This window comes from Peromyscus eremicus, chromosome X (genome assembly GCF_949786415.1).
Source record: "Peromyscus eremicus chromosome X, PerEre_H2_v1, whole genome shotgun sequence".
NCBI classification, from domain to species: Eukaryota; Metazoa; Chordata; class Mammalia; order Rodentia; family Cricetidae; genus Peromyscus; species Peromyscus eremicus.
Window position 1 is genome coordinate 76,538,017 of NC_081439.1, and position 15,681 is coordinate 76,553,697.

Sequence of the window (15,681 nt, forward strand, 5' to 3'; positions counted from 1 at the left end):
CAAAAAAGTAATAGCATAGACAGGAAACCATTGAAGAGAACTCTTAATAATTGTAATAAGGATGTTAAAGTGTAGCTATCCATATTGATGGCTTCTGGTAGGAATGAGGGTGGGGAAAGAATCAGTTTTCTTTAAAAAGCTGGACACTGAGTTTGACCATACTCCAGTGACTACAGGAGAAAATTGAAATTTTTTGGGGGGAGTGAGCAGCAGACCTGGGAGGACCAGGAAGTGAGTGTGATTGAGGTGCATTTTTGTGAAATTCCTAATTAATCAATAAAAATATATTGGGAAACAGCCACAACAACAAAAGGATAAATAAGTTAGGATATTTTGACCTTGGGTTCTTAGAACAGAGATTAGTAATTTTCCATGGGATTCCCCATCAAGATTAGATTCAAGTTCAACTTGAAATGGCCTCAGCAAGAATACAAGATGGAGGAACTTCTATATAGTCTTGCCTTGTCACTCTTTTTCAGATTATCTAGTAAAGTCATCCCTGGTGATGTTGGATCTTTATTCTAGTGCTTAGAAATCATTAATGGAAGATTAGGTCTATGTAAGGAAACAAAAATTTACCTATCTTATGAAAAGTTTGATAATTTGTATAGATAATATTGAAATTTCTATTGAGTAGTTTTGTGGGTTAATGAGAATTATAAAACTAATTTACTTTTAGAGTTTTATTATCTGATACTTAATGGTTTAATTAATGTGAATGTTAAATTCACATAAATACATCATGGGAGTACATTTCTTTAAACTTTAAGCAAATTTAAATACTTGTTATTATTTAATTAACTTTCTAATATTTTATATTTAAGAATGATGTTATAAGAAAATTGCAACTTAATATTCTGCCCTTTTAGGAGTTTATCTTTGAAACTTTCTTCATTTTAGTAGCAGAAGGGTGAAGTTTCTTATATGGAGACACAGTCAGTAATTTATTTTTTTATTGTGCATTTGTATATAGAATACATTTAAATTTAAGTTTTGATATATTAACTTTAAAAACACATTTGCCAAAAATAAGTTAAAAACTTGGATTCTAATGAAAGATTGAATTTGAGGCTTATATAATGAAACAACTGCCTGGCACTATTATTATTTTACTAAATGCACATAGTATCAAACTGCCCTCTAAATTCATACCTCTGTGCCCATAGACTAATACAACTCTCAGACCTTTTAGGTGAAATCCCTTCGTTCAGTGGATGATAATTAATGAAGAAATTCATAATTGGTCAATGTACAGAGCATAAGTGACTGTGGAGTGCTCAGTCACAGTGGGATATCTGTATCATACCCCTCTCCAAGGCTCAGGACCACTGTAGAAGAGGGGTAGAAAGATTATAAGTGGTAGAGGTGGGAGAGACTCCTGTAACTGTGAATTCACAGCAGATGCAGTTTCCTATATAAGATATGCATGAGATCAAGCCAGGCAACATTCCAACATGGAGTGGGGAAAGATTTATGAGCCTCTACTCCTAACTGAGGAATTATTGATAATTGATAGCTTCTGAAGTAGAGAGATTCAGGGTGTGGCTCCTGGTAAGTTGATCATACTTCAGTGGAAGTTTCCACACCCATGAAAACCAGGGCAACACAAATTGGACTAGTGGATTATATAAAATATTCACACAAAAAAGTCAGGAAGTTGGGGGAGTGGTTTTGAGAGAAGCTAGAGGACAACAAAGGGTAATATCATTAAAATACATCACTTATACATATCAGATTCTCAAATAATTAATAAAAAGTGTTTTTTAAAAATAATTGAGGCTAGGAATCTGTTGAAAACTGAAGTTCTGGGAGTTTATCTCTGTATAACTTTGATTTTCTATGCTTCAGCTTCTATTCTCAAGTAACAAAAATAGGAATATGTTAATCATTATTCTATTGTGAGTTTTAAATGGATTGATCTTTATAAAGCAGTTATAACCAATCACAGCACATAGTGAAAACTGTTAATCTTAAATCAGGATAATGTGACCATCTGTCTGAAGGCCTGATGAAAATCAGTTTGTCACCACAGAAGTAGAAAATTTCTCACCTTAGAAAATCTGCATTTTAATGTTTATATAGAGAGAAATGCATCGTTTTGATATTTATGGCAGATCACAAGACTATTGAATGTGGTACAGAAGGTAGCTACTCCATGCTAGTAAGCAACCTGAAAACAAAAGTTTACATTATTATTGTAGGGACTAAGCCAAGTTTGATCACAAAGATAGAAGAAATAGTAAATTGACATTTTAAGTTTTATCCCTAGTTCTTTAAATACTACAGGATATATGGATGCATTAGACATTTCACATGGATAAATATCTAAGCATTTCTCCTAGAATAAAAAAAGAATTCCAAAATGTCTGAAAAAAATTATATCCTAGGTAATTGAGCTTTAGTAAAAGAAAAGAGGAGTAAATTGATTCAGTGGTTGAAACTTATTTTAAATCTTTTTATTTTATAAAACCATGCTGTTAGAAGTAGTGATAGTAGCATCTGTCAGGTAAGGTCAGATGTTACATGCTTAACATCACTGTGAATCAGAAGTGAAATCCTAACCCTCTTACTGTAACAAAGCTCCAGTATGCTTTCATGCTCAGTACTTTTGAAAATAAAGACCCTGCCCATGAAAACATTATAACTTCTTTATTGTAGCTTCTCTCTCTCCCTCCATACCCTATCATCTCTCCTTCCCTGTCTCTCTTTTTTACCTTCTCTTTCACAGTGCTATAAATAGAACCTTCAATCTGGGGCCACACACGTTATAGGTAACCATTCCATCACTGAGTTATACCAGTGCATGCCATTTCTTTCAAAAGAGAGTTTTATTTGAAAACCTTAATGTAAAAGTACTGTACAAATAAACTGTTAAAAGAAAATATTGTAAAAGATGCAAACTATGATATGCGCTAAGTACATGTGTTCTCATCACTTTTCCGTTGTTGTGATAAATACTATGACCAAAAATGTCTTGGGGAGGAGACCTTATTTCATCCTGCAGATTACAGCCCAACCCTGAGGAAAGCTAAGAACACCATAGATGAATTCTGCTTTATTGGCCTACTCAGACAGCTTTTTTAAAATATATTTTGAGATTGTAATTACATTATTTCTCCTTTCCTCCCTCCAAAACCCCCAAATGTACCCCCTACTTGCTCTCTTTCAAATTCATGGTCTCTTATTCTTTAATTGAACACACACACACACACACACACACACACACACACACACACACACACACTCTTATTCCTAAATATATAAATGCAACCTGTGAAGTCTGCATAATGTTGCATGTATGTATATATTTTCACGGCTTATCATTTTTTTTAATATAGTCCAGTCTCACTTGCTTAGAGAGATCAATACACATGAGTCTATTAAAATAGTAACAGAATTTATAAAGGTATAAATTGAGGCAATACACTCACGATTACAGAATGGAGTAGACAGCAGAAGTAGTCCTCTGATCTGACTGGGAGCAAATCCACCTCGAAAGCAGGAGCAGAGATCAGGGGGCAGGTGCTGTGGGATGTTCTGTATGGCAAATGTGTTGCTAATTAGTCAATAAATAAAACACTGATTGGCCATTGGCTAGGCAGGAAGTATAGGTGGGGCAAGGAGGAGAATAAAGCTGGGAGTGGAAGGCTGAGTCAGAGAGACACTGCCAGCCGCCAAGATGACAAACAGCATATGAAGATGCCGGTAAGCCACGAGCCACATGGCAAGGTATAGATTTATAGAAATGGATTAATTTAAGCTATAAGAACAGTTAGCAAGAAGCCTGCCACGGCCATACAGTTTGTAACCAATATAAGTCTCTGTGTTTACTTGGTTGGGTCTGAGCGGTTGTGGGACTGGCAGGTGGGAGAGATTTATCCTGACTGTGGGCCAGGCAGGAAAACTCTAGCTACAGGCAGGGTCATGTGACCCTTCTCCAACTCCTTATCAGAGGTCATATAAAAGGACACTGCCTCCTTTGAGTCTTATAGCCCAAGGTCATGGACAGAGCAAATACCACTACAATGCACTGGTCACTCTTACATCAGTTAGCAATCAGAAAATATCGTACAGACATGCCAACAGTCCAATGTGATGACAGCAAATCTTCAACTGAGATTCCTTCTTCTCATGTGTGTTAAGTTGACAACCAAGTTTACCATTCACAAGTTCACTTTTTGTCAACTTGACACACACACAAAAATAATGAAACCATAACCTTTCTTTGTGCCCCCCAATGTCATTATTACAATATAAACCACTGTTTAAATTTTAAAAGTCTCACAATCTTTAAATTTTTCAGAAGTTACACAGTCTTTAAATTTTTTAGTACTCAACAGTTCATATATTTAAAAATCCAAAGTCTCTTAACAGCCATATCATGTAAGATATAAATAATTTACATACATTCTTATTCTAAAAAGAAAGAACCAAGGGGTAGTTCCAATGAGATCAAAGCAAAACCAAATTCAAGAAGTGTGAATAACTCAATGTTCAACTTCCAGAACTTACTTATGCTTTTCTGGGCCCAAGGGCTTATCCACTTATCCAGTTTTGTCATTCATAACACAAAAATCAGGTCTTGTGCTCAGGCCAGCTCCATTTCACAATTTTCACTGTTCTTGGTAAATATCCCCATGGTCCTAGTATTTCCAAGATCCTTGAGAATCTATCACAACTAAGGCTACCCCCTTTCTCAGTGGCCTCTCTTTAAGGACTTTGGCCATGACACACGGTGCCAAACTTTGGCTTCTCTCCATGACCCCTTTAATCCAGTTTTCATGCTGCTGAAACCAGTACCACATGACTATTACAGATTATATTTTAGTTCATCTGGCAGCTTGATGCATAGTCTTGACTCTCTGTGGACTACAGCTTCTGTGTGGTGACCCTGAGAAAATAGTTCCCAGAAGGCGTTATGTCAAGTCAATGATGCTGGTCTCTTATTGATCACCACCACTGCTTTTTCAGCCCTAGCTGATCAGCATTCCTTGCTACTGTGAAACACTTCTTCTCTTCTACAGATTTTGAATTCAAAATGCTGCATGAAAACTCTACAAGAATCTTTGTTTCCCTATGAAATTTTACAAGCCAAGTTTCTTTTATCTGCATTTCTTTCAATATTATTATCTTTCAAATTCCCACTAGAACTACCTGTGGTGGTATTGTGTTCCCCAAAATATTGTGTACCTTAATAAACTTGTCTGGGGTCAGAGAACAGAAAAGCCACAAGATACTTAGGCTAGAAAATGTTAGCACACGCCTTTAATCCTAGCATTCCAGAGACAGAAATCCCTCTGGATCTCTGTGAGCTCAAGGCTGCATTGGAAACAGCCAGGCATGGTGACTCATGCCTTTAATCACAGAAAGCAGCCTTTAATCCCAGGGAGTGGTGGTAGAAAGCAGAAAGGTTTATAAGGCGTGAGGACCAGAAACTGGAGGCATTTGGCTGATTAAGCATTTGGCGGGTTAAGCTTTCAGGCTTTGGAGCAACACAGTTCAGCTGAGATTCATTCTGGATGAAGACTCAGAGGCCTCCAGTCTGAGGAGACAAGACCAGCTGAGGATCCGGCAAGGTGAGGTCGCTGTGGCTTGTTCTGTCTCTCTGATCTACCAGCATTCACCCCAATAACTGGCCTCGGGTTTGATTTTATTAATAAGAACTGTTAAGATTCATGCTACAGCAGCAGCCATGGAGCACGCTGAGGAACCTCTGTATGCATGGCCGGGGCTGGAGACCTAGGGCCTGAGATTCCTGCATGTCACAGTGGGCTCCCTGCTGGCCAGCTACGGCTGGTACATCCTCTGTAGCTGCATCCTTCTCTACATTGTCATCCAGAAACTCGCAGTCCGACTGATGGCGTTGAGGCAGAGGCAGCTGGACCAAGCTGAACTGCTGCTAGAAGCCTGAGAGCTTAACCAGCCAAATGCTTAACCAGCCAAATGCCTCCAGTTTCTGGTCCTCACGCCTTATAAACCTTTCTGCTTTCTACCACCACTCCCTGGGATTAAAGGCTGCTTTCTGGGATTAAAGGTGTGAGTCACCATGCCTGGCTGTTTCCAATGCAGCCTTGAGCTCACAGAGATCCAGAGGGATTTCTGTCTCTGGAATGCTAGGATTAAAGGCGTGTGCTAACATTTTCTAGCCTCTGTATCTAGTGGCTTTTCTGTTCTCTGACCCCAGATAAGTTTATTAAGGTACACAATATTTTGGGGAACACAATACCACCACATTTCCTCTCTTTTTGTCTAAAATTAAAAAAGGCTTATAACTAATACAAGAAAAACTATCCAAAAGTATATACAATATATACAGCCAAAAATTACATTAATGATGTCTAGTCCATTAACATTTGACAGATTCAGATAAAAACTCCATTATATATATTAACAATGTCCAGTCCAGTAACAACTACCCATTAAGTTCTAAGCACTCTGTATTTTTTTCAGCTTTAAATTCTAAATATTTCCACAACTATTTCCCAAATCAATGTGGCCCATCACAATACCCTATTTCTCCTGCTACCAATTTCTATTTGAGTTATACTTCTGTTACTGTGATAAATACAATGACCAGAAGCAACCAGGGAAAGTGTTTATTTCCTCTTATAGGTCACCCCCCATCAATAAGGGAAGCCAGGTAGTAACTCAAGGCAGAAGCATAAAGCATAATCATGGAAGAATATTGCTTTACTGGCTTGTTCCTTCTCTGGCTTATTCAGCTAGAGTTTTTTTCATACATCCAAGGGCCACTTGCTTAGTGAAGGCACTGGCCACAGCAGGCTGGGTGTTCTTACATCAATAACAAACAAAAAAATATGTCCCACAGACATGACTATAGGCCTATCTTGTGGAGGTAAATTCCTCAACTGAAGTATCCTCTAACTTGGTGTGTCAAGTTGCTAATCAAGATTTGTCATCACAACATACATATTTATATGTACAATACACAAACCTATATAATTCACAAATTGTTGCAGGATATTTAATCACACTGAGAAACCAGAGACTGTTAATAAATTTAACCTCAGATCAGGGGCTGAGCCAGCAACTAGTTGACAGGAATTAGCCATATAGAGTATGGAGAAGCTAGGAAGACAGAGAGAGACAGACACACACGAAGGAGTAGCAAGGGACTTGGAGTTTCAAGGTCCTTTTGGTTTAGAACAGCTGGAGAGATGCTCTCTTGCTGTGTCTCTGGTAAAAAAATAAAATAAAATAAAAAAAGGAAGGTCAGCTGTTTGCTTCTTGAACTCTCTGAGCTAGTAGTTTTCACTCAAATATCTGACTCCTGAGGCTTTATTGGTATATAGAACGGTAAAGACTTAGTTGAAAACTACATTTGGTGGCACCACAGAGCCTGTGACACTGGAACTGGAAGTCCCAACATGCCATGGTCTGAGCAGCAGGGCACTGACTGCAGGGCCATAGGGCCATAGACAGTAGTTAAAATGTCAGTAGATTCAGGTGTAGCCACAAAGCCAAGGGGAAAACAACAAATAATGTCAAATATATATGTTTATTGTTTAATTTTTTATTTTTGTGAATATTGGTATTTTTCCTGCATGTATATTTGTGTGGGCCTGGTGCCTGAGGAAGCCAGAAAAGGAGTCAGATCCCCTGAAACTGGAATTACAGATGGTTGTTAACTGTCATGCTGGGAATTGAACCTTCATCCTCTAGAAAAGCAAAATCAACCAGTGCTCTTAACCACTGAGCCATCTCTTCACCCCTAGGTTATCTCTTAATTTCTATAAAATAGTCAAATTATTTTCATTTTCATTCTGTTTGGCTGGAATCTCCAACACACTCCTGCTTGATCCAGAAAGCCCCATTCCTCTCTCTCCAAACCCCACCCTCTCAGAGAATCTCCAAGAACAAAAAGGTGCCAAAAACTTCAGTTCCACATTCTTGGTGGCTATGACAGTTCCTCCCCTGAAGTTGTCAGCAGCCCCCAATTTCAACCGCCTCCAAGGCAAGGCCTCCCATGGGGAGTCTGTAGAGCCTGGTACACTCAGTTGAGGCAGTCCAAGTCCCTTCCCTGAACCTAAGCTGGGTAAGATGTCCCACCATAGGCACTGGGCTCCAAAAAGCCAGCTTATGCACCAGAGATGGATCCGGATCCCACTGCCAGGGGGCCCCTTAAGCAGGTCAAGCTACACAACTGTCTCCTATATGCAGAGGGCTTAGTCCAGTCTCATGGAGGCTCCACAGCTATTGGTCCATAGTTCATGAATTTTCAACTAGTTTGGTTTGGTTGTCTCTGTACATTTCCCCATCATGATCTTGATGTCCCTTGCTCATAGAATGCTTCTTCTCTCTCTTCAACTGAACTCCAACTCCTGGAGATTCCTCTGCTGAGAATTCTCTGATTAGCTCTGTAGCCCATTTTTAATTGGATTGTTTGGTATTTTGATGTCTAGTTTCTTGAATTCTTTATAAATTCTGGAGATCACTCCTCTGTCAGATGTGGGATTGGTGAAGATCTTTTCCCATTATGTAGGTTGCTGTTTTGTCTTATTGACCATGTCCTTTGCTCTACAAAAGCTTCTCAGTTTCAAGAGATCCCTTTTATTAATTGTTGCTCTCAGTGTCTGTGCTACTGGTGTTATATTCAGGGAGTGGTCTCCTATGCCAATGCCTTAAAGACTACTTCCTAATTTCTCTTCTATCAAGTTCAGTGTAACTGGATTTATGTTGAGGTCTTTGATCTACTTGGATTTGAGTTGTGTGCATGACAATAGACATGGGTCTATTTGCAATCTTCTACATGTTGACATCCAGTTATGCCAGCACCATTTGTTGAAGATGCTTTCTTTTTTCCATTATAGAGTTTTGGCTTCTTTGTCAAAAATCAGGTTTTTGTAGGTGTGTGGATTAATGTCAGGGTCTTCAATTCGATTCCTTTGGTCCACATGTCAGTTTTTATGCCAGTACCAAGCTGTTTTTATTACTATAGCTCTATAGTGTGGAGTCAGGGATGGTGATGCCTCCAGAAGTGGCTTTATGGTACAGGCTTGTTTTAGCTATTCTGGGTTTTTTGTATTTCCATATGAAGTTGAGTATTGTTCTTTCCAGGTCTGTGAAGAATTGTTTTGGGATTTTGATGGGAATTGCATTGAATCTATAGATTGCTTTTCGTAAGATTGCCATTTTTACTAGGTTAATCCTACCTATCCATGAGCATGGGAGATCTTTCCATTTTCAGATATATTTTTCAATTTCTTTCTACAAAGACTTAAATTTCTCATTGTACAGGTCTTTCACTTGGTTATGACTTTTTTGGCTTTAGTATTTTCTTTGACTGATGGGTCCATTTCCTCTATTGTATCCTCTACACCAGAGATCCTCTCTTCCATCTCTTGTATTCTGTTGGTTATGCTTGCATCTATGTTTCCTGTTCGTTTACTCAGATTTTCCATTTCCAGTATTCCCTCAGTTTGTGTCTTTTTTTATTGTCTCTATATCAATTTTAAAATATCGAACTCTTTCCTTTACCTGTTTGATTGCTTTTTCTTGGTTTTCTTGGCATTCTTTAAGGGATTTATTCATTTATTGCAATTTTTGTTTGTCTTTTCCTCAATTTCTTTAAGGGAATTTTTCATTTCCTCTTTAAAGGCCTCTATCATCTTCTTAAAGTCATTTTTGAGGTCGAATTTATCTGCTTCTTCTACATTGGGATGTTCAGGTCTTGCTGATGTAGAACCACTAGGTTCTGGTGGTGCCATATTGCTCTTTATGTTGTTGAATGTATTTTTGCACTGGTGTCTACCCATCTCTCCCTACAATTGGTGCAAATGGTGTCTGTGTCTGAAGGAGCCTCTTTTGGTCTAATCGGCACTCTTGGTCCAATAGGAGCTCTTTGTCAAATCAGAGCTCTTGGTCCAATTGGAGCTGACAGAGTCAGTGGTTCAGAAAACAGGTATGGTCTCAGAGGATGGGTGGGTTTGACGGGTGGAGTGGGGCTTTTAGGTTACAAGGTTCATTGGACGATAGTGGTAGTCAGGCCTGCCTTCAGGAGTCCTGCCTGCAGGAGTCCTGCCTGCTGGCCATGCAACTTGGGCTGAAATGGGTGGGGGTATAAGGGTACAGGTTGTGCCCCTGGACCTAAAGCATAAAGGTTGGGGTGATTTGCTAGGAGAATAAAGACTCACCTCTTGGTCCAATCAGAGGTGGCAGCGTCTGTGTCTCAGGAAGCAGCTGTGATCTCAGGAGATGGGTGAATTTTGGGGATGGGGTAGGGCTTGTAGGTTACAGGGTTTGGTGCAGGGGGTATGGTAGTCAAGCCTGCCGTGCAGGAGTCCTGTTTGCTGGTCTACAACTGAGGCTGCAGTAATATAAGCCAATTATTATTTATTAAATATATCAATGTGCTGGTATAGGAATAGAGTTGCCATGATTTTTTTTTATTTTAAATACTGGACATCATATGTGGAAACAATCTTTACCCTATTTAAAAAGTGTGACTTATGAAAACATCAATGTGACTGTGGTTCCTAAGAAACAGCTGCTTTATCTTGCAGAAATTAAAGATGTTTGACTATATGAATATGATCACTACTTCTTGAAGAGTTTTTAACATGGGCAGTGAAAGAAAGGCTGTCATGTCATCAGTTCAGAGAAAAGAAACAAACCGAAGTTTGAATTGACAAATCCTCAATGACAGTTTCCCTAGATTCTATGTTACATAAGATGCCTAAAGGAATTGGTTATCTTTCTGTTTATAAGGTCATAAACTGTGCAAATGCAAAATAAGTTTAAAGGACAAATGCAATGGCTTTTTATGGCTACATTTATTAATAATCTTGAAGACAGATCTTGCGTACTCTTTGTATTTTGGTTCCTAAAGTTCTCCATAAACTCTCTGACAACTACTCAAATACGACTAACGTGAGGTCGATCTAAACCATCTGTCTTAAATGCCTTATTTGGAAAAAACATTTGTTTTTATAAAGTTTCCTTTCTTTTCCCTTACTCATATTTTTACTTTCAATCACAAAATGACAATTTTGTCAGTAAGCTGATTTTGTTAGGCCTTAAACTTGTAAAAGCAGAAGGTTCTTACTTTATAGTTGCTACTGTCCAGCCCTTACAAACTACTTCATTCTTAAAATCCCAACAGTTGTATGGCTGATGCAGAAAGATTTCCAGGAGTCGAAAGCCCAACTTGTCTACAGAGTAAGGTAAGTAAGTAAAGCAATGAAAAGAAAATGAAATAAATGTCCTTGAGTCATCTCTCTTGATTACAACTGACAACTAGGAAAATGTGTCTCAGAACTACAAGTTACACCTTGACGGATTTAAATTTAACAGCTCTCACTGTGTGTGTGCAATCATACTCCAAACTGAAGCTATCCTGAGACCTTGATGTAGTGGGTAGCCATTCCAGCTTTGATTTGGAAGTTCCAACCCCCATTGAGACTTCGGCAACTGTCACGCCTACAAGGCAGGGCCAAGGGAGGGGACCCGAGATCGGTATCGGGGAGTGCTCTCTCCGTTCTGGGACCCTGGATGGTGGAGGTGGGCCAAGCAGAGCTCCAGAGAACACCACTGTACTGCGATACACCTTCCCCAGAACCTGCGACCTACCTATCCCTTAATTTGTAAGTTACGCCATTAAATAAATCTCCTTTTAACTACGTGGAGTGGCCTTAATAATTTCACCAATACTTTATAATATAATAATACATTGTAATATGAAATACAAGATGTATAACTTGCTTGAAGGATGGTAAATGCTATTGTAGACCTACAAAAATACCATTTATATAATCCTGACCTGCCTGTATTGAAGGGTGATCTATAAAATTAACACGTATAAGTAGAATTATACAATTCTGTTTCTCTATTTTTTTGATAGGAGTCATCTAAAGAAATACCAAAGAGAATATCAAAGAGAAACACAGGTTCCAAAGTATAAACTTTATACTGATATTCGTACACAATGATTTCAAGCACTTTATTTTTAAATACCTTCATAAACAATATTTTGACTCTCCTGTTCACTGCCCACTGACCTTTAGGATAGTGTATAACTTTATTATGAAAAACATAGTAAATTTAGGTAGTAGTCTTGTGAATCCAAAGATATATTTTGCTCAGATTTCATGAAGACTAAATTTTACTTCTACACAATAATAAATAAATGTTACAAAAGGATTTTTAAAAACTGAATAAGATAATACAGTCTAGGAAATTATCCTTCAGGCAGTATAAGAAAGTGGAGATAATCATATACACATAACTAATTCAAGAAATTAAATTGAGAACTAAAATGTATTCCTAATGACTTTTCAATATTATAATTTGTGTATTAAGGCAATTATGATAATGCATCCATTTTTTCCCAAAATCTGAAATAAAACGTTTTAAGTTCTTGAATGGTAAGTTGGCTCTGTTCATCAAATCAATATCAAAACAACGAATTTATGATAAAAACTGTCTTTGGTGTTAATTCAGTATTTGTTTTCTAAACTACTGCTTCCTGGGTGTTTCCTACATTCCAGGTACTGTTGCAAACATTAAGAATGACAGCCATGAAGAAGAACGACTATACTTCAAAACTCACCTTGCAAAAAGTATAGACAGATGATTTGATTCCCTTCTATGCAAATAAAAAAATAAGATGGTCCATCTAAATTGCGAAGGAAAATGAATGGTTTATCAGCTGGCTAGCTATTCATCTTTTACAAAATACTGTGTTAAAATTCCATGTCTGTTGTTTTGTCTATCTTATTTATGTTTTAAAAACTCAATTATCAACATATTACCACTTCTTACAAACAGTACCCAGGATCATTATCGGAGGAAGCATTTAAATTGCACATATGTGGCTGCAGTCTTAGAAGGAAATAATCTAGGCTATGTGACCAAGGGTAAAGTAGATAATGAATTAGGTAAGTATCTCCTGAGTAATGGGTAATATATGATTCCAGACTAGTTGAAAATTTAAATATAGATAATATCTGCCAAGTAGTACTTACTTTAAAAAAAATCCAGTTCAATTGCTTCAGTGTAAGAGGTATTCCCATCTCTCAATTTTATTTATATTAACTTATTTCTGCTATTTAACTGCTTAGTTATATGAGTTGTTATTGGCATTGAACATTTCAGAATGTACTATTTAAGGAAGAGGTGCAATCTGATAGCACACAAAGGAAAGTGAAGTAAAAAACAAAGCTATGGGTACACACATGAACAAAGACTCTGAACAGAAAACAAGAAAATAAAATAAATAATTCTTCATGGTAGCTCTGTGTAGCTGGTTCTGAATATAGAGGATTTTAACTGTGCTGGCATCCTGACAACACAGGAAACATGCACATGTGGCCCAAAGGAAAGTCCCAACACATTCTGTCTGATGGTATTCCAGAACACACTGAGTTCCTCTCAGATCTGGGAAATCTGGGCAATCTTGTACATAACACAACAAGGCACTTGCATATTTGTCTCCCTATTTTGGGGAAGACTACCATGGAGCCTGTTCCTAGATATCTCTCACATTCTGTTGGGGGATGGAAGTTACTGCTTCACCTTCCTTGTCTTTGAGTTCAGCTTCAGGCTATAAAATGACTTAGCTATAGTATCAAAAGGGCTTTTTAGCAATAGAGTGCTTTGCCACATCTGTTGTATGTCAACTAAATATTATGGGACAAAGGACACAAAATTACTGATCTTGTTATTATTCTCTGTACAAGTATTAAATGTGTTTATATCTGCCTAGGCTCATTATATTTTACTGGCCCAATCTGCTGAACACTTTACTAGTGTGGACTGGAGTGGAGTAGGTGGATGTGTGGCCTATTTGGAAAAGTAGACAAGGGCTATATTATAAAAAGTGGTAAGCCATATAAAGGGATTTTCCCATACATAATCTGCAGCTACTTATGAATTTCTTTGAATAGATGTTGATTAAGAACATTATCTTCTCTTTGTAAAAGCTCAGTCAGTTGTAAAAGGAGACCATCATGTGTTTCTCTCTCAGGTATATGGAAAAGTACGAAGGGGATAAAAGGAGTCTGCCCTCAAAGAATTAGGGAAAGAAAGTTACAAATAGTTCAGGAGAGAAATTTTGAGAAATAATCCTCTAAATCAAAAACACTAACTGCCCTTACTTCAATTAAGACCCACCAAAAATCTGCACACTTCCAAACACAGTAAATGAAATAGAATGTTCTAAGCACAATTTACATTTATTTGTGATATTTTATATTCTTTTTTGATACTCTGGGAGAAATAAATAAATTGCTCTTAAGAAAAAAATTATTCTGAAGAGTACTATTGAATTCCACAAAGATAAACATTCTCTTTATGAGTCAACCATTAATGTACAAGAATAAATAAGTTTGGCTTTAAAGTGCCAATGATGGCTTGCAAGAAACAGTGAAATTGCACGAAGCCAATCTATGACCCACTTTCCCTTCGGCTGCAGTACATGACATTCATTTATAAGCCAAAAGAAAGCCATTTGTACTCTTGTCTATGAATGTCAGAGAACACTAGAAAAAGATTATTATTGGCACATCACTTTTTTTCGTTACTTTTATTTCACTACAAGGAAAGCAATGCAAAGTGTCTTGGCTCCCATTGAGAGCAGCATTGGAATATATTCCAAAGATCTTCTTGTACTCATTAGTAAATAAATTCAAAATGAGGGACTTGTATGTCATTTTAACCTAACAGAAAATTCTTTTAAAACTTAGTCATCTACCAAGCTCCAAATGCACTGTAAGTCACCTCAATATCAATATCACCAAGACTTCTAAAAATCACTTATATGATACTTTCCCCCAAAAGTAATAAACCCTTCCATAGTCAATGTTTATACTTTTTATCACATTATATCAGCATTCAATTTAGCTTCTCTCACACAGCTTTATATGAATCTTTGGTTTTCACATAGCATCTTTCAGCCTCTTCAACACTGTACATAGCAAAAATCTAAAGAAAAACATACTGAAATCTGACATACAGGAAAAGCTTTGAAAATGAGCTTAAGTTTCAAGGCAAACCCTGGTGGATCTATGTGGATCATCTTTAAGCTTAAAGCAATTATGATTGCCCAGATCTATACATGAAGTAGAAGTACTTTTAAAGGTATCAGTGATAAGTGCTATAGATCTTATATCTAACCTAGCTCATCAATTTTCCTCATTTCCCCTTTCTTCATATTTCCACCAAAAAAAGCAGAAAACTAACAAAATTTTCCAGATGACTACTCTGAACTCTGTGTCTCCAAGTTAATTTCGAATTAGGGGCAGATTGATAATTATTGAATTCTTAAAGATGCTGGGAGAAATTAACTGAATTAAACAATTTAGAGCTTCAGTAATGTCTAGTCACTGCTTCTTATTGTTATGATTTTTAGAAGAACACACTGATATACAAGGACATTTTTTATACTCCACTAAGCTGAATCTACAGTTATAATTACTGAAGGCATTCAGGCCCAAAATATGCTTTTGTCTGAATTACCAAAGCAATTACACCTATCCCTAGAGCAGTTACTGATTGAAAATTATAAGGGCATGAGTACAACAAAGCTCTGGGTTTCATCTTCATTTCCTTCCACAGTATGTGTTCTTGGTTTTCATGAAACAAAGAAAACGTAAGAGTCCAGGCTGCCCTGTATTGTGAGGAGAACATAGGTTTATTTTCAAATGACAAACAGTATCGTGTTGA